The 8640-nt window shown below is 40.3% G+C and overlaps 1 long non-coding RNA gene across 1 annotated transcript in view; it reads left to right on the top strand.

The window, feature by feature from the left end:
- Positions 1-8640, top strand: part of LOC138413816 (uncharacterized) — a 36535-nt gene that overhangs the window by 1067 nt on the left and 26828 nt on the right. The window lies entirely within an intron of this gene.

Genomic DNA, 8640 nt, shown 5'->3' with positions numbered 1-8640 from the left:
CTTTCAAGTGGATTTTGGCTTTGGAGGAGCCATCGTCTGTACTCGTGCTGTGTAATCACTAATAATAACAAATAAGGATGGGTATTATAAGCATTAATATTTGATTATCACCGGGAACTGTTTGCCCATTAAATCATTATATTGAACATTATTCTAAGATGTCAAATTTTAATCTTGTGTTTTCCAATAAATTTCAGATTTGGATAATTGGTTGGACAAAGCAAGCATTATAAATCTGCCACTGTTTTCTGAAATTTCACAAACCGAACGTTCAGTCGCCCTGATTAATTAAGAGAATTTTTGATCATTAGTCGGATGTGATATATAAAATTGATTAAAATAGCAGCACTTCAACCAATCACTGCGATGATTGCTTAGATTCAATTTAACTGTCACTCACATACTTTTTTAGTTCACTTCAATCTGGAATCCTTTTATTATTTTAAAAACCTATTATTTTATTTTAATAGCTGGAGTGAAGCATCTGAAACACTCCTCCACTGCTGATTGTCCCTGTGGCTAAATGGGAAACTCCACATGGTTTTTCTCACCCACAGGTGTCGTCACATGAACCTTGTATCACTCAAAGCAATGGATTTGTGACTGCTTTCTTTTTTCCCTGCGTATAATTAGGCCTGCGTTATCTGCCCAGCTCTAGTTGGTGGTTTATGCACAGCAGCGCTCACATGCTGCTTGAATTCACATGTTGAAGGTCACCTGCTGCTCATCACTCCTAAGAAACCTTTTAGAAAATGGACTCTGCTTTTTAATAATTATCTACCGCTCCTTATCAGGTGGACTGCGTGGTTCATTCACTTCCCACGCTCTGGAGATTATTGCTATATGTTATTTCATGCAGTGGCTAGGAAAGGAACAGGGCAGATAGTGTTTGACCCTCATATAATAGACTTAACTAACTGTGGTCCTTCTGTGTTTAATGAAGTTTTGGCAGGTAGGTTTATCACGGTCGCTCCCTTGTCCATGCTGTGTTGGCACTAGTGTTTGTTTGCAGGGAGAGCCGAGGTCAGAGCTGATCCATATAAGAAATATTAAAGTTTATTACGGTTTTTTTCCCCCTAATTTCAGTTAATTATGAGCAGAAATACTTTCATGAAAGCACAACCCGTCTATTTCTCTCCCGCTGTCAGCACTCTCTTTTCATACGCTGCTGATTCCTTTTCTTTACAGCATGTTGCCGTCCTAAAGGAGGCTGTAATAATATGTCCACAACATGAGTGATGTGTTGCTTCACACATTTCTTCCAAACTGCTTCCCAGCTGTAATCGCAAGGAAGTAAATATTACTTCCAGTTTTTTCATCGAGGAGCCGTAGCACACAATTATCCAGGTTTTAGAATCAACAGGTCTTTGTTTTGTACAAAATTTAAACGTGATATTGTACAAAAAGATTTCTATTGTAAGACTCCACTTCCAGGCAGCGCTGACATTCAGTCGTTTTGATACCTGAGTCATTTCTCTCTCTTCCCTCTTCTTTTTAAGGCTGAGTAAATGTTCTGAGTGATTTCGGATTGATGCGTGACTACAGTGCCTGGAGGCAACTATTGCAACTTACAAGCCCGTCTGTGTTTTCAAACCAGCTTTCACGTCATTTAGAAGAAGACTCCCACTCACATTCATGCCCACACACACACACAAACAGTGGAGCTGCGAGACTTCATCCTTAGTTTTATCATTGGTTTTCACTGCCACTCCGCTTTGACTGGACATCCCAGAGATACACGGCGACTACTCGGGTTTGCGTGTGTGTACGCGTATCCGAAGTGTGTGTGGGTGTGTGTATATCTAACTTAATTTGACTCAAACACGCTCCTCTCACTAGGATTGCATTACCTTTCCAGCCCAACAAGGGCCTGTGTTGTTGAGATTCACAGTGCCATCCCTTAGTGTTGCAGAGGAGGGAATAATACGTCGAGTCTCATTAGCAGCGAGACTGTGACATCTTCAGTGTGCCGCTTCTACCTTAACCACCCGTGTGTTTGTGAGCACAGACAGTGGATGCAGTTGTTTTTGTTTATGCGTCTGAATGTGCACATGTGCCTCCCTCAGCAGCTTGTGTGTGTGTGTTGAGCAGTCAATCAGCTATAAGTTAGTATGCAGTGACTGTGACTCAAGATTACAGTTGTGATTGATGACTGTGTTTCTATTTCCCCCCTCATCAGCTTCTCTCCTGTTCTCCTCTTCCCTCTCAGTCCCCGTTAGCTATTTTCTCTCTAAAACCATAACCTTTAACGCTACAAGGGAAAGATCTTTATTTGGTTTAGAAGCAGTGTCAAATTTAAAAAAAGTGTCTCAATGCATGTACAGACGTGACAGTGTTTGGAGTGTGTATGTGGTGGCAGGAATTCAGAGCACTTCACTTTGACTGCCTCTGGTTTAATTCTGAATCTACTGGTCCATCATTGAAAAACTTGACATTTTCTGCTTGATGGTTCAAAAAGTCATTCCTGGATTTGCTGCTTCACCTTTTCAAACTATATAAGTGTTTTAAGTGTGAAAACGGTAACGGCCACGCTGAGCACTTCTGCCTTTGAGTCTACTGGTCCATTAAAGCAAATTAACTGACAAGAATTTTGAGAATACCTTTTTCAAGTATTTAAGAAAAACATATCCAAAATGTCAAGAGATTTTCTGTCTTCAACATCTTTCATCATTTGAGGATTTCATTACTCACCTTTGTTAAATACTGGACAAAACAACCTACTTGGAGATATCACTGGTGTCGGCGAGCTTGTGGTTGCTTTTCTTGATTTGTTCATTGATTGATGAACAAAAATATAAGTAATGTTAATGACTTGGTAGAGCCCAGTAAACAGATGCCTAAGGGGAAAGTAGTTGAACACCATTTTGACATCTGGATCTGATCGTTAGATGACTTGAACTTTCATTGTCTAAGCTAATTCTCAAAATTAGGAACTTGTAACTTCAACGGCTTTGCATAACCTCACTCTTTTTTCTTTTGACCCTAATTTGAGTCCTGTACCTCCACCTGAAGCTGGGGTGAATATGTAATTCTCCGGTTCAAGCTCAAATTTATTCTCTGTTGGGTTTTTCACTGCAGGTGAGATGTTATAGCACATCACTGCAGTTTTGTGATTAATTTCCATTCAAGTGCTATAAAAGCCCTACAGGCTAAATGATTGAACGGGTGACATTCAACAAGACTTGATATTTTCCAAACTGTAATTGGCACCAGTCATGTGCACCTCCTCTTCCTGCGCTATTATATGTATGTGTGTGTGAGACCTTAGAAGGGCAAGTGGAGGTGAATGATCACCTCGTCCTGCTCTGTTTAATCGGATGGAGACTCTGTGCCTGTGGCTAGCACAGCTCTCTACCAACACACGCACAGACACACCCCGAGCCCATCAGTGACCCGCATTCAGCCATTTGGAGTCATTTCAATGCAACAGTCATTTTCTTTCAGAGGGACAGAGGCTGTTGATCTGCCCAAGGGCACATAAAATCTGAAGTCTCTCATGCTCCACTTCTGATTGATGGTCTGATCCAACTCTCTTCTCTAGATGTCTCTCGCTCCTTTCCTATTCATTTTTAGAATCCTCCTCTCTCTCTTATATGGTTCTCTTTATCCTCTCCTCTCCTCGCATTGGAACAGGTGTGAGCTCATTTTCATCTCTGCGGTGTCGAGAAGTAATTAGTAAATGATTACTACATTAGATATATTTTAAAAGAAATGTTTTTACTGAGAAAACCATATTACTTATTATTTGTACATAAACATGACAGTTAATCAAACCCCAACTGATGTGATGAATAACTTTTTTTCAAAGCAGAAATATCTCCAGCATTTCCACATTTTATCCTCACAGTTGTAAGGATTTACTGGTTTTCTTTGTCACTGGCTTTAAAGGAACTGGAATACGTGACATTCACAGTAGAAAAGCACAGTTGTACATAATAAAATGATGGTATTGTGCACTCTGTCACTCTGTCATGACTCACTGAGGCACTTGAATAGAAGGAAGGTGTTATTAATGTTGTTAGTAACACCTTTGCTTCTCCTACTCTGACAAGTGAAGATGTCTGCTGTGACCCAGGTCTATTCGTGACATTGGAAATTGCAGCTTGACAAATAAAATTCAACCACATTTCGTGACTTTGTTGAGTTTCCTACTTTTCATGGAAATAGTTCACTTGTCACATGAAGTAAGTCTTGATTTTTTATGTGTTGACAGGTGGTTGTATGTGGGGGAATTGTTCATGAGTGGTCTCCTCTGTGAGCGTTCTCTGTAGTTGCTATTCTTTCTCTTTATAGTTAAAGGCTAAACATGCAAAACATGTTTGCTTCTAAATGAGAAGTTCAGGCGTAAAAGTAATGATTTGCGAATTAAAATGCAAACTTGCTCAGATGTTAACTGAGTCATCGTCTTGTGGGAGTTTTATATGTGGATCTTTTTTTGCTTTTTGCTAAAAATAGCAGCAGTTATAAGATACTGCGGAGGTGTGTGTGTGTGTATATAAGTTTATGGAAACTTAAAGTGTGTCCGTGTGCGTGTGTATGTCCGTGTGCATGTATTTCCTCCACTGCGAGATATGAGAGGTCCAGAGTGACAGAGTCGGCGTGCTCATTACCTGCTAAATTACCCAGGAACCTGTGGGAGGCCTGCTCTGTCTGTGCTGCTGCAGTAACTCAGTGGTCGATGCTCAAGTCAGCCTACAACTCTGACTCTGTCATGACGATTTAATGTTTTCTTTGTCTTCTCGTGACCTCTCCAGTACAAGTACAGTATGTGTTGTGTTGACCACTGAGCAAGTAGGGGAGTGATTTTGCTCAAGGGCAAGAAGTTGCAGTCTGTTTTCTAACCTTTAGCTCTATGATCTTGGCTCTCCCATTGGGCCTTGTTTGCTTCACTCCTGTTACTGTAATATGTTTTAACAAAGTGATTTTTTATTTATAAAACGATGGAATCCAAGGTAGATCCTACTACACCTCTTTAAATAACCAGGAACAGAAAGTGACCCTGATCTTCAGGAGTAGAAGCCTGAAGTTGGTTTAAATTCAGATCATAAAATAATAATAAGGATAATAATTCCGAGGGCACGGAGGAGGCTGGATTTATGCCCTATGCTGCAGCCAACCACCAGTCATGCCATCCATCTTTAGCTACAGTCTATATGTTACACATGCAGGTTTCCTGCCAATTAAAAAATCTATTTTTTAATCTTTGGTTGGATGTTTTTACTGAAACTTTAGAGAAGCTTTAGTTGAACTGTAGAAATAACGGAGGCATTTTCTGCAACCGACATCATCAAGTTGAAGAAATATTTACACTGGCTCTCTTGTCCAGTGATGTAAGGTCTCATGTGACATTTACAAGCGATCAATACTGTGTTTGAGTGTGACATTTGCAAGCACTTCATAATTTGGTATGGCTGCAGATTTAATAGTTTTGACCAAAGTGCATGAGAGAAGGTTGAACCAGTGATCCAGACTATAGAAATCCCCAGATGGCACGTTCGGATACATTGTGTACAGACGTGTTTCTGTTTTCTTCCAATAAATCTTTGCAGCCTTTTAAGACGGAGCCATGAAGCAAATATCAGAATGTTCATGGGGCCGTGGAAAAGCAAATTAATCCATGACCTTGACTTTGAAAGGTTGAGGCATTGTCAGTTTTGTGGTACATTGCAGGTACCTGATAGTCTTGTTATAAATCAAGTTATTTACCCGTACACAAGACCTGATATGAGCAATCATTGTTCCACTTAGGGAGGGATCTCTATTGGAAACCAAGATTGGATGTTTGAGGGAAGTGATGGGTAGGAGCAAATATGAATTCATGAAAGAGCCATGTGCTCTCCCTATTTTGGTCTCAACCACTCGATGCTTAAATGATGACTGAACCTACTGCCATCATGAGCAGAAGGATAGATATTTAATTTCATATAAAGGCTGTTCAGATATAGAATATAAAAATACGGATGCTTTCAGTCTTTTTTATCCAAAGCTCTTGTGCTACTGGTGCACCTGTCGGTGCAAAACCTCCAATTAGTCAGCACCACAGACTAAACTAACTCAATCATCGAACCTGAAATAATTGGGGTAACCTAAAGTTTCATGGGTGTGACGCTCTCTGCATCATGCGGATCGTGCAAAAATGTTGTTGATGACAATTCTTGGTGCTGAAGCCAAACACAACATTGTGTTTGAAAAGATAGATAATGGATAATTGAGTTTCCAATATCGTATCCACCTCTTCTATTTCTATTTTTAAAATCCTCTCTCGGCTGCTGCTAGCAATATAGACTTGGATGTATCAGAGCGCAGGAGCTGATTCCACAATGTTTATTATCACAAGAAGATTAATCAAAATGCTTTGAATTATTCAAATGAATTACATCTAGCCATATCAGTGTAACTAGTTAGAATAAATATCTCCTGGCATAATTTGATTGCCTGTGTAGGAGGAGACTACCAGTGATTCTGACTCAGTAGAGGAAGTCGTCATACCTGTGTGTGTCTGTGTGTGTGTGTGTGTGTGTAGGTAGGCAGAAATAGCCAAGAGTCAATAGCACATTAATGCGGACCCACTTTTCATAAAGAAATATTGCATTGTGATACTCTATTGACCTTAAAATATCAATCCTCATCCACATTCTTGGAGGCACTGTCAGTCAGTTGCACTGTCGCTTTGATTAATGACGCTTGGTGTCTGTGTGAGTGCACTTACGGTCAGGTCAGACTCTGCTGCTTGAGTTTGCTGCACCGAAGTTCTGCCAATTAGGAAACAGTGGGTGAGAGGATGGGGAAGGTTTAAGAAAAGAGATGTATTGGAAAAGGGGGCAAGGTCCTTTGAGGGAGGAGGTGAAGGATGTAGGAAAAGAGAAGCTGCAGAGAGGTAATAAGTCAGCACTCTCGTGATGGATGAAGAGGATCATGGGTGAATAGAAATTGCTGTTTTATTGACCCTTACATGGTGATGATTTCATTTAGCCAGGGTTCTTTCTTTCCTGAGAAACTTTTTTAGCAAAATAAACTGAAGCTGTAACTGCTGCTACACAATCCTCACACACCAGCGTACACACGTGTGCATCAGCACTACATTCCCCCAGCTCACCACCCCCTGCAATGCCTACACACCCTGTACCACCTGCATTATTGAAATATGCCTGTCACTGCCAAAGTAGGGGGGCTTGGCCCAGATCAAACAGCAGTCAGTGTGACAGAGACAGAGGGAGGCCCTGCTGAACTAGAAAGTCCTCGTTCACAGAGGGGGGTTGGAAATTACTTTTTGGCGACAGTTGGGGAAAAGTTTTTCTTTTTCTATCCCAATTAAAAGAACAGTTCACCCAAATGATCAGGAATATTTGTGACATTTAAATTTCACATGCTAAATTTCCAAAGCGGCACCAGAGGATTACTGAGCAGATTTCCAAACCACTCAATATAATCCATTTGTTGTTCAAATTAGATTAATGGTAGCCTTTACTGAGGGTTTTGTGGCAATAATTGAAAGGAGCTAATCCTAATCACAAATTGCTGTACAGTCATTGGATATTTTAACATGTGCTGTGAGATGATCCAAGATTATGCTATTGTCTGCACACTGAATAATGGCAAAGATGGGCTTTTGTACTCATGGTGCCTCCATGTACAGAGGCTGTATGTAATAGATAATTTCATAGTCACTTACATTTATTTGAACTATTGGGAGAAGGCTAGATATGACAATATGATGTGTGAATGTGATGCAGCTCAGTGCAATGGTAGAACAACATCAGCCAAGCTATTGCAAAGATGAAGCTTGTGGAAAATGCTGTTTGCACAGTTGCAACTAATAATAATTTCATATGAGGATATTGAGACTCTGTGTGTGTTTTATTTTATTTTGGTCTTTCAATTGTTCTTTCAAAACATAGACTACCCAACAGGAAACTGGCTGATGCTATGTTTAATGTTGAAAATTATGCAACTATAATATTTAATAGTATCCTAGTTGCCAGTAAACTTAAATTGCTGTAGTTTGCTCAAGAAAATCAATATTTAAAGACATGGCCCAAATGTACACGGTTTAGAGTATGATAAGGATATGCATTGATGTCTGAATATGAAGGGGTAGGGTATAGTAAATAGAAGACAAGGGAGAGGTGTTAAAAGAGTGTGGCAGAAGAAATCTGAAAGAAAAGCAAAAAGAGGTCAACTGGAGGGAGGGAGGGGGGCAGGCAGACAGAAAACACCTTAAAAGAACATTAAAGTTTATAGAGAGTTTTAGATTATAGCAGAATAGAGACAGAGGAAGAAAACTCTGCACTGCTACTGGCAATGTTCAATTATTAATGACCCTTGAACTGGATATGTCCTCCGGGGCTTGGAGAGGCTAACCACTTGGGCTCAAATAAATAGGGGAGGGTCTACAGTTCCTTGTTGATATTGCAGAGACCACCCTTAGGAAATATGCTGACCTCAGAACTAATTAAGCAAGTTGTCATGCTGGAGATTCCAGTGCCCTGTAACTTGAGGATGGAGGAGGCCAATAAGAGAAAATAATTTACTGTACTGAGGAGTGGTGCAGCAGAAGGCGGTGGCGTGCATAGTGCATGCCCATTGAACTTGCGAGCAGGAGAATTGCAGTAAAATGTCTGTGCAAAGTCTACAGCTTCC

This window comes from Paralichthys olivaceus, chromosome 15 (assembly GCF_024713975.1).
Source record: "Paralichthys olivaceus isolate ysfri-2021 chromosome 15, ASM2471397v2, whole genome shotgun sequence".
In the NCBI taxonomy this organism is placed as follows: Eukaryota; Metazoa; Chordata; class Actinopteri; order Pleuronectiformes; family Paralichthyidae; genus Paralichthys; species Paralichthys olivaceus.
This window is presented reverse-complemented; position numbering and strand designations above follow the sequence as displayed.